Source organism: Spea bombifrons, chromosome 2 (assembly GCF_027358695.1).
Source record: "Spea bombifrons isolate aSpeBom1 chromosome 2, aSpeBom1.2.pri, whole genome shotgun sequence".
NCBI lineage: Eukaryota > Metazoa > Chordata > Amphibia > Anura > Pelobatidae > Spea > Spea bombifrons.
Window position 1 is genome coordinate 98,609,740 of NC_071088.1, and position 23,317 is coordinate 98,633,056.

Below are 23,317 nucleotides of genomic sequence, written 5' to 3' on the forward strand. Positions count from 1 at the left end.
CATTTGTGTTCAGTGTTTATGTTTAGACTTTTTTGTATGTATTTCTGTATGTTCTCTCTGTAACTTTTATTTTTGTATAAGAGATTAAATATAAATGAACCAGTTTTGTCTTTGTATTCTTGTTTTTAGAATTTGAAATTTTTCTTCGACTAAATTATTTTTAGCAGTTTGAGTTTCAGCAGTTCAGGGAGTTACCGAAGCCCCCTGAACTTTGAGGTAGCAGCAAATAAAGTTTTGGCGTCATGTGGTGAACAGGTTTGGGGTTAAGGTTTTATTGCTCTAGGCCCTGCAAGAAGAGCAGTGAGAGAGCATGCGGGTTGGTTATTACCATTAACCTCTTCCCGTCCATGTTCCCGCCTAATGTCACAGTGAGAGCCAGCAAGCAGGTAGTGGTTCCTGCTCTTGTTTAGGGGCCCCAATATTAGAAAAAAAGAAAAATAAATTGACCACCCCATAGTAAGGAAGGAGATACAGTAACAGTACTAATAAAGCTTATGGCATAGGCAGGCATTGGAAGATACGCACACCCAGCCCTTAAATATAAAATAATTGATCCCTTCAAAGTAATTGCTGCCACTTTGCCCTTGAAGCAAAGCTGTGCTCTGGTGTGTACATAGGTGTTGGTTCATACCAGAATTGGTGAGATGTCCTTACACCCAGGCACACTTCCTCATGAACCAATTTGCACCTTGCAGTGTGCCTGTCTTCTACACTCTCAAACTAATCCCATCTTTTACTAAGGTGCTGTAAACTAGGTGAGGTAGTAGTGGTACCTACTACTACTACCTTTTTCCATGAAAGTATTAGCGATGGTGGTACTGGTGCCAGTGCATATAGAGTTGCTTGTAGTGTAAATGTGAAATGCCTTTAACACAATTCAGGAACATTATTTCAAAAACTGCACTCACTGCATAGTCTCCTGCCCTGCCTAATTTTCCACCAATATTAATGATTTATTATTTTGTATTGTCCAAAAGTAAAAAGGTTTTGCTGGTAGTATAGGTAGTATGGTAGTAGGGCACAACTTAATAGGAAAATGGGAATACATTTAAAGAATGGTATCCTAAATGTATCTTTACGAAAAATTGCCCAAAAATAAATCAATCAATTATCACATAACAAGGGAAAAAACCTTCTCCCGCAGCCTCAGTAAATCAATAAAATCAACTATAGTTGTACAGCTTCTCCAATCCATCCCAGGACATTTTCTGCACTACAGTATTGACACTTACAGTATGGTAAACTGTAATGTGTCAAGCCCACATACGTTTGGTCATATATTGTATCTTTTCTACATGCAGTACTCTTAGCAAATATGAACCTTCCATAAAAAATAAGGGAGCGAGATAGTGTTTTTATAAGCCCCAAACATGGCAATGGCGTAATTACAATGATAATACTATGAGCTTTACAAAAGCTTGTCATATGTAAATTACAATAACATGAAAGGACCAAAACAATAAATGTCATCTCCCACTCATTAAACCAAAAGATACTGATCGTCTTGTGTAATTACAACATACAATAGATATGCCAACCAGAAGAAAAGACATGGCTGGTTATGTAAGAGGTTTTCTCTAAAGGCCTTCCTTTTAACTGGCGCCTCTTACAGAACACATACGGCTGACAACAAGATGCATATTTTATTAAGTATTATTTAATGGGGAGCTGTGGTTACTCTACTTTAGAAAGGACTAAAACATTTGTTCATTTACATTCATTTACAAGTTTACATTATAACATACCCTGTATGCATAAAATCACATAAAAAAACATCCTTGAGTGCTGTCTAATTAGAAATGTCTTTTGTCTAGAGTTTTTATCTCCCTTTCTCTACTTATAATTCCCATCAAATTATTATATAAGTGCAGTTCTGGCAATAATACGGGGGTCTCATCAGTAACTTATATATATATATATATATATATATATATATATATATATATATATATATCGAAAATTGGTAAAGTGGCAGGCTAAGCATTATATGATAATAGAGACAGCATCCTCAATATTTATACCTCATATAGGTGTTTTTAAATAGTATTTGCTGGGTATGCTTATTCTTTGTAAACAAGTAACTAATAACCACAGCAGACAAATTCCTAGTGGAACTGGTACTTGCCCCAGCCCATAAATGAACTGCTAAGAGATGCACACTCAACATGGCTTTTAAGTTGGAAAAACAGGCTTGGATGTCTATTTGAGGAAAGAGACAGAGCTAGATTCTAGACTCTATGAGACCCCTCTCACAAACAAATAAGCACATTAGAAGACAAAAGCAGAGAAAGGATGGTGCCTAGGTCTTCATGTTCTATCAACAAAGTAGCATAATAAGTGTAACATTTGAGAATGTGATGGGGAAACTACATATTTTAAAGAAAGCGTGTTCCATGCATTTACTATCTATAATAACACATCCTCATAAAAATAAAATGTACTTAGGTATTATTTATTATTATTATTATTATTAGCCCTAGGTATTATTATTATTATTATTTATTGTTTTATATAGCACCATCAAATTCGTACTGCTGGACAATGGGTAGACAGGACATAACAAGTAGTATGTAAGATAACAAATTGACTTACAAAGACAACAGGTGAGGAGGGCCCTGCTCAAACGATAGAATGAGCCATTTGTGTCCATCATCACAAATCTGAATGAAAGAAAACATTTCCAACAGGCTAAAGGCTACCATCACATATGCCTGCCCAAGAAACGTGCAATAATTGTGAACTGGGAGATAGGTGTGACAAAAACAGAATGCTTGGCTCATAAAATAAGTTCTGGCATACATTCAATAGGCCCAACTGAATTGAGAGGTGGATGTGTATGTTGCAGGTTTGCCAAGGCGTAAACAGATGCATCATCTTTATCCTGTCCCCTGACAGAAGATATACCACAACAGCGCTCACAGAGATCATAACAACAGAGTACTCCTGATAGCAAGCTGGGTTTTAATTGCATGAAGTATGAATATCTATCGCCAGGGACATTGGGATTTGTCCACACTGAATTAACGCAAACAACATGCCACTCGTAACGCTTTGAACAACAGTTCTTTGTGGCATGGATAAAGCATTACAGAAAAAAAAACATTCTCAATTGATGGAACCTGATATAAAAGGAAAATATAACGGAATATTTCCAACTCATCTTTACCGTATTTCAGCAGTCTACATCGCTAGACATGAATCATTCATATATATTTCCTTTTATAGAGAATGCATTACCTGCACATGTCTTGTATGCTAGAGAACAAACGTTTGTGCTCCCACACTCTCTATTTAACCCAGAATAGGGTGGACTCTGGGACAATTAACAATGTAACGTACAAGACTACAGACCTATTACCATGTGCAGGGACAAAGGTTTTAGTAAGGTGGGTGTCACGTGGGATCACACAATGAGTGTGGCCTGCTTGATACACGTAGGCGCATGCTACACGCTTACACTGATGTGTGCGATAGTAACTGAGCTCGCAGCTGCACACTTAATGATGGGATCTGCCACACAAGCAGCAATAAAGGTACGCGAGAGGCACCATCGAGCACTGCACCACGAGCACCATGGAACAAATTTGGCCAGTTTGTCCAATGGCCAGTCCACCCCTGTGTATATTACTACCTTCACACAACTATTACATTCACACTAAGTCATAAATTATATTGTATTTATTATTACTATTTTTATAAATAAGGGTTGCACTCTATCTCTGAGTTTACCAGGTATCATTTTTATTTTTTCCATGAAGAGTGTCTTTTTCTTGCACCTCATTTGCAGATATCATACCTGAGAACACCGCGATGGATAGTCACTTCCAAACCAACCTATTTTCACAGTTAGAATGTGTGATAAGAGCCGCGTAGTTATGGTGACATGAAAATCCAACAAAAGAAATACACTGTCCACAAAAACGACTTCTCATATATAATTGGACTGTGAGGATTAAAATATCCCCTTGTTGCTTTTTAATGGCCAATGGGGCTATAGTGCACTTTAATAAAATTTGTGATTTAATATTCATAAGACTATTATATACCTAATACTACTTTGCTGGATGGGTTTTCTTTAGACTTGTCGGTAATAATAGCATAATGAATACAAGAAGCAAGATTCCTCCCAAAATAAAAACAAAAAGCTGTAGTCCCCACTAGATAGTAATGATAATTACAGCAAATGTATAATTAACAAGAACACATTGCTAACAGTCTGTGTAGATCTATAAGATGAAGATACTCTTGTGGCTGGTTATACACTTTCCTTCAAGTGTAATCATGATGCAATGCCTCTCCCTGTTTGCAATTTGCAATTCCATTCTATCTCATTGGATTTCATTAGACAAAAATACATTATTTCACACAATCCGAACCTGCTTTTACATCTAGAAATAGTTTTATCATTTATATCGATGGGTATCACTAGCTGCAAGACAGCTCAGAGAGGTTAATTATTGTTCAAGCATGTGACTTACATGCTAAAATAATGTAATTTCATTCAAATATAAAAAATACACTTCACACATCATTTCAATAGAAATGAAATGATAAATTAGAACAAAAAATAATTGAAGGACAGCAGTGATCTCTTTTTCTAATTGGAAACATTGGCTGTTTATTTCCCAACCTCATGGCGCATCGCTGGGTCTTCTACTCAAGTATAGTCATTTGGTGGCAGGATGCTCAGACACCCCTAATGAATTCTGGCCAAGCAGAAAAGTTTATGCATTGAACCCAAATGTTATCCATCAGAGCCATTGGAACGCTTACCAATTAGGCTAAGGAAGAGACTAAGCAGCTCTGTAGAGTGTTTTACACATTATGACAGTGGGGGGAATGTGTATTTCATGAGAAGGAGTAGTCATGTAAAAAAAGTCACTGTTCCCTTAAGATTAAAAAAAAGATAATTCGCCAATTAGAAACATGTGTCTCCTCTGATGAATGTTGATTGAAGTCAAGAACTTGACTTGTCAGCATTGAGAGGATTAAATGTTTAAGTGTTTTTTGCTTGAGTGCACATGTGCAGTGCGTTTAATTTGTTTATGTATGGTGTCTACGTTTGCTTTCGCCAGGTTTAGTGGAGGTTAGACGGAAAATCTGTATCCATATTAGTCCTTGTACAAATTGAGCACCTTGTTGAATAGCTTTCAGGTCATGGCTTTCAATGGTCTGAATGTAGCATTTTCTCCGCATTAGTAATGTTAAATATACGACTGTTGTATGCAGTTGCAAATAATAGTTTAGTCAGGTGGTTAAATGAATACCGGGAAATCTGGGATGGATATCACTGGTTAAAGACTGTCCTAACTGATCCGAACAGCCAGATAACCGTGACTGCCCAATTTTAACATTAGATGGAAGTTTTCTTTGCTGTCTGGCTCCTAACGTCTACTTAAATCTATTCAGCCCTGCCCCGATAAATATAGATTTACTAAGATGCACTTTTCAAGGTTATATTATATTTCTCCTTTAAGAAGCAAAATATTGATACTATTAACATCATTGAATCAATACAGAGAGCCTGCAGACATCATGATACTGATTATTCCACTGGGGTCTTGAGGTTCACAGCATATACATGCGTTTATAGTCTTTACCCTTAACTTTCTCTGATCCAAGATCCCGTGGAGAAGTTGTTCACAAAGTCTGTTTCATGAAGGCCTTAGTGGATTGCATCAAAATGGTTAGAGAAAAATCAATGTTTAAGAAATCCCAAAAACTGGCAAATGCAAATCCTTTATTTCAGGGCTTTTATCAATTTAAGGAATTGTAATATTTACAAAGCTGACTCTTAATGAATTGATTTCAATGTATTATTTGCTCAATCTAATAGAATGTATGTAAACATTATGTACTGTCTACAGCCTGTAAGGAGCTTTACTATATCCTCAATGTACTCATGAGATCTTCAAGATGTAATTTTAATTAATTGTTAATGGTAGGACATTTTGATTATTTTTCATTTAAACTGCAAAACGCTTTTATAAAACTCTACAAGTCAAAAATCTTATGGATTTATCTGTTTAATTACATGATCATCTTTGACTAGCAATTCCATGGGTGGAATTGATTGTTGGGAAGTTGTTAATTTGGGTTAAGTACTTGCGTATGGCCAAACTATACACAAACATAAGTAATCTGATAAAAAATCTATACACAACACTTACACATTGGCTGCGATTTGACCTTTTCTACCCTAATTGATCCAGGTATTGGGAATGCAACACAAATGAAGTGATGTTTAGTTTAAAATTCCCTAAGCAAAGCATGAAAATCAGACATAGGGGGTTAGTTTTGAAATAAAAAAACTAAATAATTCTGATGGATCACCAGATGGTCCTATCAGTAGACCAATTCTTTTGTATGCTATGATGATAAGATCATTTTTTAAACTTTGCACCAGACTCACTCTTTTCTTAAATAATTCCCATACATTTTGACAACCTTTTTCCCCTTCCAGTATTCCCATTTTTAACATATTATAAGATTTGGTCCTCAGCCTTGTTGTATGCCCAGGATAATCTTATGCTTATCCCATGTATGCTTAAATTACCTAACTGTATTAACATCAGGGACCTGATGGAAGGTTATTCACCACTCTCTCACCAAAGATGTACCTCTTTAAACATTCACAATTAAATTCACAAACACAACTGAACATTTAAAGTGAAATTAGAGATGGGTGGCTGCAGTTTAGTTTACAGAGGAAAGCATGATTGGCATGCCAGCTATAAATGTGTTTAGTGTTCTTTATTCAGGTTCTGTCAATACTTTGTTAGTGTACTACGTGTACTTATGCCCTTGTGTATGTGTGGCTGTCAGCATGCGTTTCATTCTTTGTGTATACACTCTCTCAAACACTGGCACATTCAATGTCACTTGCTCATTTACCCTTGCTGAAATAAGCATAAAGCACCAATTATGAATAATTGCTGGGTTTTATTTTTGGTCCCATGCATCACTGAAGGTATCATTTAACATTTATGGAGTTAAGAGAATCTTAGGGGCCAGGATATATAGACATACATACAAAAGTACACCAACCAGCTTCAACAGTAAAATCTTAGGTTGGCTACTGGTCCTCTTGGACTTAGTCTTGAGTTATAAAGTCAAGAGTTCATACAGTAGGGAAACAAAATAAGTAGGGCTGCAACTAGGGCTGAAACAACTAATCGATAAAATCGATAATAATCGATTATGAAAATCGTTGGCAACGAATTTCATCATCGATTAATCGGATCGATTTTTATCGATTACAAAAAGAGGTTTTTTTCAGAGCAAATGCTCTGAAAAACCCCTCTCCTTATATAATCCGACCTCAAACAGAGATCGGATTATAACACCGGAATCCAGATCCCCCGCTACGCTGCAGGGGACCTGGATTCCCCTCACTGTCGGCCGGTCTCTCACTTCCGTCTCTCTCCCCCTCCCATCTGCCTCCTCCCCCCTCCCATACGTCACTCTGCCTCTCTACCCGGCACCGTTACTGACAGGAACTTTCCCTGCAGCTTCATAGAAGCCTCAGTGTAAGTGAAGGTGAGTAACGGAGGCTGTCTGTGCGATGCAAACCCCCACCGGCTAACAGAGAATCATCCTCTCTGTCATCCGGTGAGGATCTGCACAGACTCCGTTACTGCACTTCACTTACACTGTGGCTTCTATGAAGCTGCAATGAAAGTGCCTTCAGTAACGGAGCCGGGTAGAGAGGCAGAGCGGTGTATGGGAGGGGGGAGGAGTCAGAGGAGTGTATGGGAGCCACCCTCCAATACACCACCTTGGCTCCTCCCCCTCTCATACGCCACTCTGCCTCTCTACCCGGCTCCCTGGTGTCTTGTCAGAAACGGAGGTTCACAGGAGGCAGACTGGAGTATGGGAGGGGGGAGGAGGCAAAGTCATGTATGGGAGGGGGAGGAGGCAAAGTGATGTATGGGAGGGGGAGGAGGCAGAGTGGAGTATGGGAGGAGGCAGAGTAGAGTATGGGAGGGGGAGGAGCCAAAGTGATGTATGGGAGGGGAGGAGGCAGAGTGGTATATGGGAGGGGGAGGAGGCAAAGTGATGTATGGGAGGGGAGGAGGCAAAGTGATGTATGGGAGGGGAGGAGGCAGAGTGGTATATGGGAGGGGGAGGAGGCAAAGTGATGTATGGGAGGGGAGGAGGCAAAGTGATGTATGGGAGGGGAGGAGCCAAAGTGATGTATGGGCGGGGGAGGAGGCAGAGTGGTGTATGGGAGGGGGAGGAGGCAGAGTGGTGTATGGGAGGGGGAGGAGCCAGAGTGGTGTATGGGAGGGGGAGGAGCCAGAGTGGTGTATGGGTGAGTTATAGTGGTGTATGGGGGGTATTATGAATTTTTAGGGCATATAGGGGGTATAAGGCATATGGATATTAGGCATATCAGGGGGGCATAAACATAACTGGGGGTAAAAGGTATATCAGGGGGCTCAGTGGCATATAGGGGGTATAAGACATCGATATTAGGCATATCAGGGGGGCATAAAACAAATCTGGGGGTAAAAGATATATCAGGGGGCTCAGTTGCATATCACTGGCATATAAGGAGTATAAGGCATATCAGGGGCACAGTGGCATATCAGGGGGCACAGTGGAATCTGGCATATAAGAGGTATAAGGCATATATGGGGGCAGAGTGGCAAGCTGGGGGTCAGATGTGCATAACTGGGGGCAGTTTGGTAAATAAAAAATTTAAACAAGGCTTTTTTCTCAGTTTTTATTAAATATGAAAAATAGTTAACATATGAATTAATATTTACTAATAACTTTGTATTAAAACCTAGTTTGAGAAACACCTTGTTTGGGTTCTTGTAGCTTTTATTATGTCAGTAAAATAAGAAGGTGAATAGAGAGAGGCCATTGCAATAAAGAGATGAAAGTGTAAATTGTACGTTTTTTATTGCAATTTTTCTTCAATTTAAAATAATGTATTTTTTTATCCGATTAATCGATTAATCGACAAAATAATCGGCCAACTAATCGATTATTAAAATAATCGTTAGTTGCAGCCCTAGCTGCAACTAACGATTATATTAATAATCGATTAGTTGGCCGATTATTTTTTCGATTAATCGATTAATCGGATAAAAAAATGCAATTTTTTTAAATTTAAAATAATGTAATAAAAAACGTACAATTCACCCTTTCATCTCTTTATTGCAATGGCCTCTCTCTATTCACCTTCTTATTTTACTGATATAATAATAAAAGCTACAAGAACCCAAACACGGTGTTTCTCAAACTAGGTTTTAATACAAAGTTATTAGTAAATATTAATTCATATGTTAACTATTTTTCATATTTAATAAAAACTATGAGAAAAAAAGCCTTGTTTAAATTTTTTTTGTTTACCAAACTGCCCCGGTTATGCACATCAGACCCCCAGCTTGCCACTCTGCCCACATATATGCCTTATACCTCTTATATGCCAGATTCCACTGTGCCCCCTGATATGCCACTGTGCCCCTGATATGCCTTATATGCCAGTGATATGCAACTGAGCCCCCTGATATACCTTTTACCCCCAGATGTTTTATGACCCCCTGATATGCCTAATATCGAGATGCCTTATACCCCCTATATGCCCTGAAATTCATAATACTAACCACTATAACTCACCCATACACAACTTTGGCTCCTCCCCCTCCCATACACCACTCTGGCTCCTCCCCCCATACTCCACTCTGCCTCCCCCCCATACACCACTCTGGCTCCTCCCCCTCCCATACTCCACTCTGCCTCCTCCCCCTCCTATACACCACTCTGCCTCCTCCCCCTCCCATACATCACTTTGGCTCCTCCCCCTCCCATACATCACTTTGCCTCCTCCCCCTCTCATACACCACTTTGCCTCCTCCCCCCCCATACTTCACTCTGCCTCCTCCCATACTCCACTCTGCCTCCTCCCCCCTCCCATACACCACTCTGGCTCCTCCCCTCTCCCATACTCCACTCTGGCTCCTCCCCCTCCTATACTCCACTCTGCCTCCTCCCCCTCCCATTCTCCACTCTGCCTCCTCCCCCCTCCCATACTCCACCCTGCCTCCTGTCCGCAACGGATCTTCACTAGACACCAGGGAGCCGAGTAGAGAGGCAGAGTGGCGTATGGGAGGAGGAGGAGCCACAGTGGTGTATGGGAGGGTGGCTCCCATACACCCTTCTGACTCCTCCCCCTCCCATACATCACTCTGCCTCTCTCCCGGCTCCGTTACTGACGAGGACTTTCACTGCAGCTTCATAGAAGCCACAGTGTAAGTGAAGGGCAGTAACGGAGGCTGTCTGTGCGATGCAGACCCTCACCGGCTATCAGAGAGGATGATTCTCTGTCAGCCTGTGAGTGTCTGCATCGCACAGACAGCCTCCGTTACTGCACTTCACTTACACTGTGGCTTCTATGAAGCTGCAGTGAAAGTCCTCGTCAGTAACGGAGCCGGGAGAGAGGCAGAGTGATGTATGGGAGGGGGAGGAGTCAGAGGGGTGTATGGGAGGGGGGAGAGAGACGGAAGTGAGAGACCGGCCGACAGTGAGGGGAATCCAGGTCTCCTGCAGCGTTGCGGGGGATCTGGATTCCGGTGTTATAATCCGATCTCTGTTTGAGATCGGATTATTATAAGGAGAGGAGTTTTTCAGAGCATTTGCTCTGAAAAAAACCTCTTTTTATAATCGATAAAAATCGATTCGATTAATCGATGATGAAATTTGTTGCCAACGATTTTCATAATCGATTATTATCGATTTTATCGATTAGTTGTTTCAGCCCTAAAAATAAGTATCACTTGCACAATTGAAAACAGGGAAATGTGCTACTTTCCTATGGACCTATTGCTAAAGTCCAACTTCCATGTTACTCGACCACTAGTAGGATATACTCTACTGATTACTTTATTCTGTTAACGCAGGTCATAGTTACATAGATAAGGACATTCCAAGACTGCAGTTTTTGCCTTAATTAATGACAGATCAAATATGCTCTTCGCCAAACCATTTCTGGTGTGACTGTATACACACAGATGTGAATATATACATATGTATTATGTCTTCATCACCTGCAATGCATGGAGATTCAAAGGTGCAGAAAGATAAAAAAAAAAGCTTGGCTTCGTAAAGAATAATGGAAACTTTGTATCCATTAAAATAACAATTGTACATATTGAGAGTTCATTTTTCCTTTTGGAGCTTACATCACTGCATAAACCGTATTCCTTGGTATTTCTAACGGAAAGATTTTAGATTTTTCCACATGCTGGTATGTCTGGGTTCAAGACAGTTATTAAAACTTAAATATTCCATAGAATTTCAATATAAATAGAAGGCCACACTGGGAAGCAGACCACCTGACTGGGAGCTCTACATCCCCAAGCAATTCTGTTCTCAGAATCTGCATGGCCCAGGAAAGAAGAATTTGCGGCCCTGTTTGCCGCTAGGAAGGGGCAAGCAGGGCACCTTTTCTCCCCCATGTTTGTGGTCTCTGTATGTCTGACAGAAGCTAAGCACTGGAATATGAGAGCACTCACTGAGACCTCACAGCAAGAGAAAGAGTGGGTCCTGAAATGGGAGCCCTGCTTGCCCTGCCTTTGGGTGGTTCTGTCCCCAAGAATACTGAATGAACCCCTTATAAACAAAGTAGGGTGCATCTAACCGCACATGTCACGCGATCTGTGGTGAAATTTGTGCCAGTGCCTTAACCTCTACCACTTTTGACAATAATTGTTTTTTATATGTAAGATGTGTTGTGTTTCAGGAAATGAATAAAAATTCACAAAGGCATATTAATACAATATGATACTTCAGGGCCAGACTGAGGATGAATAGGGGGCCCTGGCACCCTAAGGCCAGCGGCTGCCAAATAACACATTATATGGAGCTGGGCATATCCAGCTGGCGACCACACACTGCAGCACCTGATCTGCCGCTTGGTGGATCGGGTGAGTATGGAGCACTGTCGGCCATCGGCCCACCGAGCAATTGCCTGGCGTGCCAGATGGCCTGTCGGAGCCTGTGATACTTTAGAAAATAATGGTATTACATCTTCACTTGTAGCAAGCAAAAAAAAAAAAAGAGAAACCTGACAAAAACTAAAGGAACCAATCCAGACAATTTAGAAGAAGAACGCCTAGTAACCAGCCAAATAAAGCCAGATTTCAGGTTTTTTTAATTTTAGTTGTGTTTTTCGTTTTGTTATAGGCTGACTGCCTCATTGCGGTAACAAAGTATATATATCGCTCTTTGATGCAAACACAGCACAGGGCAAGATGTACATATTCTGCAGCCCCTTAGAAAGTTATATAGATTAGGTGAAACAAAAGAGCACAGCGCATCTGCAAGCACATAAAACGCTTGGATTATTTTACCTGAATAAGGATATTACATACCTAATGGCATTATTTAAAAAGTATACCGACCTCTTATTTTAAAGATACATCACTTCATGTGTTTGAAACACTTTATACGATCTCTACACATATGCTGACTTTTTAGTTCACCAGTTATTTCTTTAAAAAGTTATTATTTTATACAGTCATATCATACTCTTCAACACTTCAGCAGTGCAGTAAAATATATTTAGGGAAATATGTACTGAGGATAAGATTATTGTGTGCATTGGGAGCACACATCTATGTGCTTTGCAGTGCTTTTGCCCTTCTGCAGCTGGGTTCATGGATGAACCCACCAGAGTCCTATACTTGTCACTGCCATACTAGCCTATAAGTCAGCACTCATAAATGTGAAGGGATCAGCATTAAAACACAGCACAGAAAAGGGAGGCTGAGAAGACCCCGCTATTTGTTAAAAAAATGTATTTTATTATAACAGAATTATAATATGAGAACCTTTCTTATAGAAAAGAGCAGACGTGATAACTAAATGTGTCACGCCATGACTACACTAAATAATACCAATTAAGTATGTTTACATGTGTTGCATTATGTCAATTGCATGTGGTTATGCTAATCTCTAAACAATAACCGTAAAGTATATGTAAATCATGTGTTGTTATTTTTAGCTGTAAACATACATAAATAGGTTTATATTTAACGTATAGAACAAAAAAATGTATAATTTCCTCTCCTGAAGTTCTCTTCCTTCTCCTCACCCCCCAAAAGCTTACAAAGGCCATCTGAATCAATCAGCAATTTAACAATAAGGCAACGATAAGATAGTGGGAGGAACAATCATGCAGAAAAATACATTTAGATATTTTCTATGCTAAAAGGTATTTAACCTTTATTTTCTTGGGATCTGTATGGAAACTCTTCCCACTATCTTACTTGTGTCCTATTGGTCAGGCAGCTTAGATAACCCAAATGTTTCTTCTCTCCCGTAAAATGATATTGTTCTATTGTTCAGGAAGCCTTTATTATGACTGGGCAAGGGCGAGAAGGAAGAGAATTCCAGGGAACCATTAGATATGGCTGCTCCTGTCACAGATCTCCATTTCTCCAAAAGGAAATGTTATATTTTCAAAGCAATATTACTGATTGGCAAACAAAGCTAATGTATTTGTTTAGGAATCTTTCATATAGAAGTGCAGGGCTATAATAGCAACCACTTAGGTGAAAATCATCTTGGTTACTACAAAGGTCTACCCTGTTGCAAATCCAATCTCCGCACAAAGGATTATCTTTCCCTTATGTCAACAAATCATCAACCTATTCCTTCTAACTATTACACAGGAGCAAGTAAACAAATATAATAATTAATAAAATACATGACAAAATAACAGATGCACAAGAAGATATGTCACCAGATATTTTAAACTAGCTTATCAGTTTCAAATCGTTCTAAAAACCCCTTCTTTTTTGTCCCTCAAACAGTGTTCTTCATATTTTCCCTTAACGGTTTCTCCACCTTTCTTCTAATCAGGTATGACAATATCTGAATTCATTATTAAACTTTTCTCTAGCTTCAACCCCAATAATAATAAGAGTTAGGTCTGGCGTGCCACTACTTGATTGCATGCTCTTTGGAACTTGGCACCAGAACCAATTTTTATACACAACGTCTCATGTGTTTTTTTCTTTGGAAACATTAACAAAACCCAAACACTGTGGTGGAGCAGACTGACGGTTTGTAAGCTGAAGAAAATACACATAATAGTTTAAATGCCAACCATGACTACATCACTATGGCACACGCAACCCCTGGCTTATTTGTATATGCCTCCAAAAGATATCCTTTTTTAGTAATAAGTACCGTGTTCGGAGGTTGCAAGAAACAGACATTTCTATCACGTTTTCAGCATGTCTATACACCAGAGGTTCGGCTCATCTGCATATACAGTAGGTGTTTGCTGCACACAGAAGTCTAACATTCCTTAGCAGGAATTATGCGACCCTACAAGCACAGGAGCAGATTTTAAAAACCGCTGAGAGCAATGAATTTCTGAAAACAATTTATAACTTTCTCAGCTTTGACCAAATATATTAGCAGCCGAAAACATTTGGTTTCCACGTTCCGAAATATGTGAATTATGAGGGTTGTGTCTTTTCCTCAATCAACCAGACACTTGACCCTATCGCTTACAGTACTTATACCGTGTGTAGCCGCAGTGTCCTGTTCCCATAGTTTGCGTGTCTTTGTGTGTAGTGGGCTCATGCGCATAATATGCAATATTCAATAAAAAAATGGCTATAAGTGTGTTTTAACTCTCTAAAACAAACATGTTTTCTATATCATCATTATAGTGTTCTTGAGGTATGGTCCAGACAATGGTAAGAGGTAATAAAGAAGTGAATCGAGCAGAGATTGCTTTAAATTGTTACATTTGTACTAAAAACAATCACTCCTCTGGTTTATAAATATAAATATTTGGGATCAAACTTGGAAAGGAGATTCTATGCTTTAAACGTACTTATAGAATATTTATGGTACAGTGACCAAGTTAAAGAGACGTATGATTTTAGTACACTACACGTCTTTTGACTAAAGGATGCCTGTTGAATATGAAACCTCTCAATCTACTATACTGGTTTATCAGTTTATTAAGCCTTGTAAATAGCAGCCGTGCAGAAATTGTAAGCACCGTATAAAAACCGTGAAAAATACACATAACAACGACCTTTTCTCTAAGGATAAGTTAATATGTTTCTAAAACACATAAACTCGTATTTATCTCTAAACAAAACATTACAAAGTTTTTGCCATTTATTTTGCAAAATCATGGTAAGCGGTCAGAAAATGATCATACCCCACTAGGGTTTTTTGTTCAACGCAGGACATAGACATAATAAATCTGATTTATTTTCTTATTTTTGTCTAGCGAATCAGATCTACTCGATGCCAACATATACAGCTTGGATGTAAAATGCAGAACAACCAATTGTGTATATATGTCGGGACCTCGCTGCTGATTACGTACTACAACGCCTACTGCCCTCAGCCAGACAGAGATACAACTCACCCACAGTATACACTCCAGATGTACGGTATACTCCCGGGCAAAAAGGGGTTAACTAGCCACAGCTATAGATTTCACTTAATATGAGTATGCATTCCCAGATACTTGTGGCAACACGTACCCCTACAACCCAGTTATCACTTTATGCGCTATGATCAGTTCAAAAAAAGTTGGAGAGAATGAGTCATGGGTGGAAATGTGACAGATATATTAAGATGTAAAAATAAAGCTTGCTCCTCACAGCTCTTATTTCGTATGGCGAACGTTACCAATGAGAAAAGGCCAGCCAGCGAACGCAGCGGGGTTTAAAGAGAGGCAAGAATAACAAAACGAAATCCCTGCGTTCCACTATATGTGTGAGCTCTATACATATACATACATATGCATGCGCTGTGCATAAATAATATATGTATGTGACACATCTAAACACCCTGAGCTTCCTACCTGTTTGCCAAATCCCTTCTCACCTTGCAGATGTTCATCACACCCTTCAGTTACTCCTTACACCCTAAATGCACCATATGCATCAATCATACGGCATCCAGAACACCCGGCTCTGTGATTCTGTACGCAGGCCCTTGTAAATGTGACACTGATCGTTAATGAGATTGTTTCCGAATAGACAGTATTACTGTATATTCCAATCACATTCCAGTTATAGATCGCCTACTTCCAAACTTCTTTACCCCATGCTCCCACTAATAATTTCATTCCACATATATATATATATATATGTATAAATATACATATATATATATACATACAGGGTCGGGAGTGACAGGAAGGGTTAGGGCCGGCAGCACCCCTCCCCCAGCACCCTGTCTGAGGAAGGAGTGACACCCAGGCAGGCTCGTGGGTTGAGCCACGGGACAGGGAAACCTCTGCAGAGAAAGGGAGCGGCTGACACATGGAAATCCCCGAGCACAGGCCCCGGCGGCAGCATCACAAGCACTGCCCTGCTCTGTGGAGGGGAACGTGGGTGCAATGCCGCAAAGCGAGGCCGGATCCCTCATATCTATGGGTCCTTACCTTCTAGTGCGGGTCTCTGCTGGGTGACAGCAATGTAAGGGACAGCCGGGAGCCGAGGAGTGCAGCCTATAGCAGAAGCAGGAGGATGTGCTTGTGTTGCAGTGTGTCAGAGAGCCAGGCACGGAGGGGTGGAGTGCAGAGGAGAGGAGAGGGAAAGGAGGGAGGGACGAGGAAACTTGTCAACTTTCCTAATCTCTTCATTCCACACTGTAAGCCATGTCTGTGGGGCAGAGCTGCCTGTCTGGGCGGCAAAGCCGCCTGTCTGAGGGGCAGAGCCGCCTCTCTGAGGGCAGAGCCGCCTGTCTGAGGGCAAAGCTGCCCGTCTGGGGGGCAGAGCTGCCCGTCTGAGGGCCCAGAGCTGCCCGTCTGGGGGCAGAGCTGCCCGTCTAAGGGCCCAGAACTGCCTGTCTGAGGGCCCAGACGTGTCTGTCTGTGAGCTGGACCTGCTCTTCACATATTGCACATCGATGCATACATACAAGGGGGACCCTCCTTAATAGTCAAGATACATATAGATTGTAAGCTCACAAGACCAGGGCCCTCTTCTCCTTTTGCCTCCTATTGCCTGTAATTTTAGTTTATTTTACTGTCTCTTGTAACAGCTCTACGGATTCTGCTGGCGCTATATAAATATATGCAATCTAATATAGCTTGCCTGGTTCTGGAACTCATGGAAAATATAGAAAATGCTCACACTGTGTATTTTTAATTACTTGTTTATATTTACAAGAATTCTATCAATAAATGTAAAACGAACCATAACATGCTCAGCTTGAACTTCTGTGTCTTCTGGTTTGGCAATGAGTCCCATTAACAGCTGGTTACACTGTAGCTCCACCAACGTTTTATCGTTAAGACTGCTGGATTCTCTGATGTAGATATTTAGGACCTTTCGGGTTGGGTTTTTAAACAAATATTAATGTATTCTTCTCCGCAGCATGCCTGCTGCTGGCTTCTAGCTACCACGATGATGACTTGGTGGGAAGCTGTTGGGACAATGTCGCTATGCAAGTATATAATAGTGTGTAGACTGCTATTGGCATCACATTAAATATGTTTGCATATGGGCTGTAAATATGCGTATGAAGCCATTGTAGTATTTTCATGTATTTATTTTGATTCGAAATTCCTATTTCATAAAAGCAACTGTTAACATGGCTCTAGGTGAGCTTTATGATACAGGCGGCTGTGTAGGGAATATGCTGTTTGCTGCACTAAGAAACATTTCTGTTCTGCAGAAACTCTGCTGCCACCACTGATACCATGGCATAAGAGACATGTTTACCTTTGGCTCTTGAGCTAACCACCCCTCTGGGGTTCAGATATTCTTAAATTCTCTGGATCTTCCCCAGAGGCCCTTTGGATGGCAGGACATTTATGCCCCCTTCCCCTCTGGTTCTGTTCATTTTCCCTTCCATCATGACTGTCTCCAACTGCAAACAAGCTTCTTCTAGTTCTCTTACATCTCACTTTTTTATATCAGTTCTACCTAGTTCATGAAGCTATAAACTGCCACATGCATATGATTCTGAAGTTAGCTTCTTCATCAGTTTCTTACTCAGCAGCAAAAATTGGCTTCTTATTCACAGAGAGAAGTTAGCTATTGAGTCATAATTTTTTACATGTATTTGCGTTACCTATGCATGCCCCTAACTAGGTCCGCTATCAGAAATGTTGGCCCCCACTTCTTGATGGCAAATCATGATAATTCCTCTTGGTACCCTCCATGAAAAAAAAAAAAAAAAAAGCTGCCTGCATTTCCCCTCTTTCCCCGTGGTCAAAATGTTAAATCAGGAGGTGCACACCATCAAGTAAAATCCAAAAATCTGAATATTTAATCAAAAGAGCAAAATATATACCAAAAATGCTTACAGAAGTACATATACAGTAGACAAGCTTAAAACAAATTCAAAAAAGCAAACAATATATTAAATAAAGAAAAACAAGTGACAGACGAGCCGTGGAGATCCACTTAACGCTTCGGCTCCAGGCCTTTCTCAAGCGTGATCTCAGATGTTTTTCTATATTTAAATATTTTTGCATTTTTATGAGCTTTCTTTGCTTTTTTGAACTTCTTTTGAGCTTGTTTAATGTATTTATACTTTTGTGAGTATTTTTGGTATATTCTTTGCTCTTTTGAATACATTTGGATTTTTGGATTTTACTTGATTGTGTGCGCCTCCTGATTTAGCATTTGCGTGATTGCAGTCAGTGTTGGAGTGTCCTTTGCATTAAAAAAAAACCCCACAGACTCTTTCCCCAGGCCCCCGCGTTATAAAGTTCAGCTCATCTACTAGCCCCATGTTAAACATTTCCCATATTCAAAATGATGTATATTCAACGTGGGTAATTTGAGCTACAATTCCAGTATAAAACCAGTGCTGGGCTGTACAAGTCCCATGGCCCCACTGGAGGATGGGCCTCAAGGAACTAGCTATATCCCCTAAAAACTGAGTTGCCACCAACAAGGTTCAGTATTTGAGACCTTTAACCACTGACTTTTATTAGTCTTTCACACAAATGGCACTATCCTAGAAGAGCAGCCTAATATTGATTTCTTGATTCTTTTATTCAAGTTCATAACACCACACAAAGACATTCCTTTTTAAGGAGACCTTCTTAGCAAAAGTTACCAACTACAAAACTAGAAATACTGTAGATAATGTGGAATAATCCCAAAGACTCTCGTGCTCTCAATTATAGGATTATATTATTGTCAGATGTGTTGGCCATATCTTCCCCATATTTTTAACGGGGATCCATGCTGAAGAATGATGGGTACTAAATGTTGTCTGTAGATGTTTAGCTTTAGGTATCTGGTTTGTTTGTATTGATTATTTGAGTATGCCTGTGGCATCTTTGTGTATTAACTCCTAAAGATCAGTAATGCAGAGTATGTTCAGTACTTTTCAAATTAAGTTTTTATTATGATTTTTTGACTGCAGGAAACTCTTAGAATTTAGAATAAAGTGCTTTTAGAATGGCACTACCGAGTCACTGCTGAGAGCTCAAGATCTATGAAGGATTACAGATGGTCTCATCAGAGTCTTTATTGTAATGATATACAAATACATTTAAAGTGATTCACGTAACCTGACAAATGATTTTCAAAGTTTTTCTGTTGTGCTAGTTGGCAATTTTATTTTTAATATTTAATGTTGGAGTATATACCCTGGAGCCACACTTGTAAAATTCACTATGAAATTTAAGGGAAATGTATCATAAAAAGGTAAAAGAAAAAATGTCATGTGAGTGAATGTGAAACACTCACATTGATTTTCTATGTTCTCGGAAATGTTTTATTAAAGTAGCTGTTCTTCTTTCTTAGAACATTAACCACTACACGACCAAGGGTTTTATGTACCCTAAAGATTGGGGATTTTTGGAAGTTTTGTTATGGTTTTTCAATCATCTTTCTGTTATGTTCAGAGTACACACATAAATTATCGTATTATTATTATCTTTTATTTTATAGCGCCAACAATTTACGCATGTAATACAATACATATATTCATATAATGTGTTTTAAGGACAGAAAAGGCTTTCTTCTGATACAATTTGCATATATATATATATATATATATATATTTAGATATATAAATAATTCAACATTTAGTATGAATAATATATTAAATATATGAAAATTATTTATTGTGAATTAACTAATTAGGTTGACAAAAATATATATTTTAAATGTCTTTACTAAGACTTCTAGATAGTAAGACATTTAGAAGTACACTAATTTTTTTTACACCATTTTATTTATGAACACATTTTCTGCTGTTTCTACAGACGTTATTACACGTTTTAGGGCTGTAGAACACTGGGATACACTCATACCCAGCAAACATCTGAAGGTATTTGAGGCCGAAAGAGGTACTGTCCCTCCCAAAGAGGGACACTTGGTAGCTATGCTATCACTAAATCCCTCTAAATACATTATACACATTCCCTCTACCAACCCATTAAACTAACCTTGTATCCAAGGCTTGCATTACTTATAAACAGAAGAGCTCAGGAGTTCGCCACGTACCCAACACAAACATACACACAAACTAACCCACATACAAAGTATTACTATTGTACCAAACTCTACCATACACCGACCCGAACTACTGTTCCCCAATGAACACTAAATGTCATTACACCCGAACTGTTGTTTATTTTGTGACCAACCCTCTAAACCTTTGCATCAAGCGCACTTTAATGCATATAGCACATCAATCTGGAGTTACATACAGGAAATGTTTTGAATGTTGTTGGTTATAACACATAGGTTACATTTTAGTGTGTGTTGACGGAAACATGTGTAAGACCTACAGCTTATATTATATAAATAAACACGCACATAGCAACCATGTTAGCAATACTGTTGTGATTAACACACATATCAACAACGCTCATTCATTTAATTAGGAGAGCTGCAGCCTTTTCTTGTATTGTATTCATGTGTTGAAGAGGCCCATGCTACAAAATGCAGCTTCACAAAACAGTCTGCTAAAACCACGTTTTAATTGACACCTCAGTCAGAATAACCCTTCAAGTCCTTTGATGGTCTACATTAATTATCCATTACTGTGACCCCTTCTAAGCCGGCTAAATGGTATGTTCTTATTTGCAAAGAGTGGAGGGCAAAGGTCTGAGGCTTGTTGCCCTGGTAACGAATAGTCCCACCTCTACCTGTTAAACAACGCAGTTGTTGCTGTGGATGGAAAGCTAACGGACTGCAGCTGTGTACGTGTGCACCATTACACATATCACATCTGGGGGGTATTTACTGGCGCGTTCAGTGTATTATAATAAATATATAAATAAATTATAAATATACAAATAATATGGTGGCATCTTGTAAACATTTATCTGCAATTATATGTTATAGTGAGTATTAGTGCAGATGTTATTAGTGTGCTGTTACTTTAGCCAAACTGACATTGGATTTTTCAAAAGAATATATATCTCGTACAGTCATGATGAACATTTATATTCTTGCATTAAATGGAGTAGAAATCCTTTTCAGGTTCTAGAACTAATTTAAAAGATGAGAGGCCGGTTAGGAGTGTACTTAGAAATGAGTAAGGAGATGTAAGTAGTGGAATCACTATGAAGGGCAGATGGTGCAAACTGCATTACTGCTACCACAGGGTCACAAAAGGTCATATCACATAGCTCCAAGTTGCTTACCTCCAATGTATATAATATACCACTAAAGTCTCATGATTATTTAATATATATGTATATTTGGAGGTTTCAATTTTAGCATTTTCAATGTTGCACTTGCTGGAGTGGGGCAGTATTGGGCACAGAACTCCTCTATACATTTCATGGGAGGGCCTGAGAAGACAATATGCTATATTTTTTAGGTGCACCAATCTGAATAGGGCAAATCGAAAGGGAAATACCAGCTGTTTGTTACATGCGCCTCAAAAAAGTCTTATTTCTACATACATTACTGAATACAGTTTCAGTATTTCAAAAGACAAATACGTTTTTGCCATGATCTGCCCAAGCGGCCCTGCTCCTCTGGTGGCGATTCTGGAGGAAGCTGTCATAGTGATGGTAGGGTGACCACATTTTATTTCTGCCATTCAGGGACACAATATGGAGTCTATGGGATCACACACACAGGCATATATTGTATACCTCACATACACACTAATTCACATTTGCACACACGGTCACATGCACATAAACATAACTGGGAACATCACTTCTCTGGGTCGACACCCATTTTTTATGTATAAAATGCATACAGTGATTACAAGACATGAGCAAATTCAGGGAATTAACCCCTCTACTATCAGATATGTACAGCTTCAGAGAATTAACCACTCTATTATCAGACATGAGCAGTTTTTTTAGAGAATGAATCCCTCAATTACCAGAATTTACACACACAGACAAACAAAGTTACATACACACATCACACACAATAAGTTTCTCTTGTGGTGCTGGCTTACACTGAGTGTGAATGAGGTCTCTTCTGATTGGCTGCAGCCTGCCCCGCAGGGAGAGGGCTGGTGAGGGGAGATTTTTTTTCTTGAGTGGGCCCCCTGTTACTGCTGGGCAGTGGGCATGTGCCCACTTATTAATATGGCCCTGTCAGCCCCCATAGTCTGGAGGTGTGTGCAGTCATCAGCACCGAGCTCTCCACCAACATTTTCTGATTCATGGCCTGCACATCCATCACCTACGGGTGCAGAGTGCCAGGATATGATGGTAGCAGTAGATAGACAGCAGACAACCCATTAATGTATTAGTCTTTGCCAGTGCTTGCACCTCCCTTACACTCAGGCACGATTAGGTTGGGGGGGATCATGGGGAAAACTTTGCCCTATTTTTTTATATGTATGCCTGTAACTTCTCCACCACATTATATTAATAATGCATTTTCCTAGATAGATATTGCAAACCAATTTATAACATAACATTACACATGGGCTTTTCCAAGTGACTCGATTTTTTATGCTTGTTGCCAGGAATTCATTTGCAGCAATAATCAATTTATGGTTTGTATTATTGCGTTTTTAAATTCAAAACTCTAATTAATGCAAATGTTCTTGATGTTAAAAAAGTCAAAATAATAACCAGATCCAAACACTATATATGCACAACCTATTTATTGAAGGCTGCAGTTGCCACCTAGCAACAACTAGTGGGTGTCTGCAATCTTTACAAGCAAAACAGTGCAGCAGTAAAACATTCAGCTGAAGCCCTTGAGCGCCCACGCTATGCTCAGAATGCATTCAAACAGCACATGACAATGTCCAGCTTTAGAGAAAAGATTGGACTTAGAGCCAGGATATACATTAATGTTGTGTGCTTTTTTTTTTTAAACACTCCACTGAACTGAATATTAAAGGCAAAGTTGTATTTTATTGT

At 39.4% G+C, this 23,317-nt stretch overlaps 1 long non-coding RNA gene across 1 annotated transcript in view; it reads right to left on the bottom strand.

Annotated features, from left to right (window-relative positions):
* Nucleotides 1–16,564, bottom strand: part of LOC128473240 (uncharacterized) — a 47,266-nt gene extending 30,702 nt beyond the window's left edge. Inside the window, exon 1 of the long non-coding RNA XR_008346260.1 lies at nucleotides 16,439–16,564. This is a non-coding gene — a long non-coding RNA (uncharacterized LOC128473240). The remainder of the gene's footprint in view (nucleotides 1–16,438) is intronic.
* Between the last annotated feature and the right edge of the window lie 6,753 nt (nucleotides 16,565–23,317).